This window comes from Pterocles gutturalis, unplaced genomic scaffold, assembly GCF_000699245.1.
Source record: "Pterocles gutturalis isolate BGI_N339 unplaced genomic scaffold, ASM69924v1 scaffold20515, whole genome shotgun sequence".
In the NCBI taxonomy this organism is placed as follows: Eukaryota; Metazoa; Chordata; class Aves; order Pterocliformes; family Pteroclidae; genus Pterocles; species Pterocles gutturalis.
This window is the reverse complement of record NW_010138715.1, coordinates 1,111-1,709: the sequence shown is the minus strand read 5'-3', so window position 1 is coordinate 1,709 and position 599 is coordinate 1,111. Positions and strand designations below refer to the sequence as shown.

Below are 599 nucleotides of genomic sequence, written 5' to 3'. Positions count from 1 at the left end.
CCTGGTCCGCCAGGTATTTGTCCTAAAAGAGAAGCCTTGAGGACAAGGGGCCCCTGGGGGACAGGGGCTACGGGTCCCCAGGGAGGGAGCCCTGAAGCTGCCCACCCCCTGGGTGCTGTGGCAGTCAGAGCCGAGGTGGCATGTCCCCGCTGGCCCCTCTGCCCTCGCACCCCGGCTCCAGGCTGAACCGTGCAGCAGGAGTGATCCAGCTTAAAAATAACCTTCCTTTGTTGGGCTATTTTTATCTCGGGATTAGTCCTGCGCCACGCCAGCACCCAGCTCCACACGCGGCCCAAAGCTGCTCGCATTGCACGGCCCTCGGAGGACAACGCCTACAGCAACTGGGGGAGCACAAACAGGCGTCCTGCTGCCCCGGGCTGGGACAAGAGGGGACAGAGCAGGGAGAGCTGTCACGGGGGGACGCGAGAGCCCTGCAATGGCAGCTCCAGCCACAAAATGAAGGCTGAGGAGCTGTGCTCTGCCTGGTGGTCTCCTGAGTTTTGCCTGCTTGTGGATGGGACGAGGACACCCCGGCTCATCTCATCTCCCAGCCTCTGCGAGCAGCTCTGTCCCCACAGCTCACGTGTTTGGCCTCGATG

The 599-nt window shown here is 62.9% G+C and overlaps 1 protein-coding gene across 1 annotated transcript in view; it reads right to left on the bottom strand.

Moving 5' to 3' along the window:
- Positions 1–599, bottom strand: part of STUB1 (STIP1 homology and U-box containing protein 1, E3 ubiquitin protein ligase) — a 2,008-nt gene that overhangs the window by 690 nt on the left and 719 nt on the right. The gene's annotated exons all lie outside the window — the stretch shown is intronic.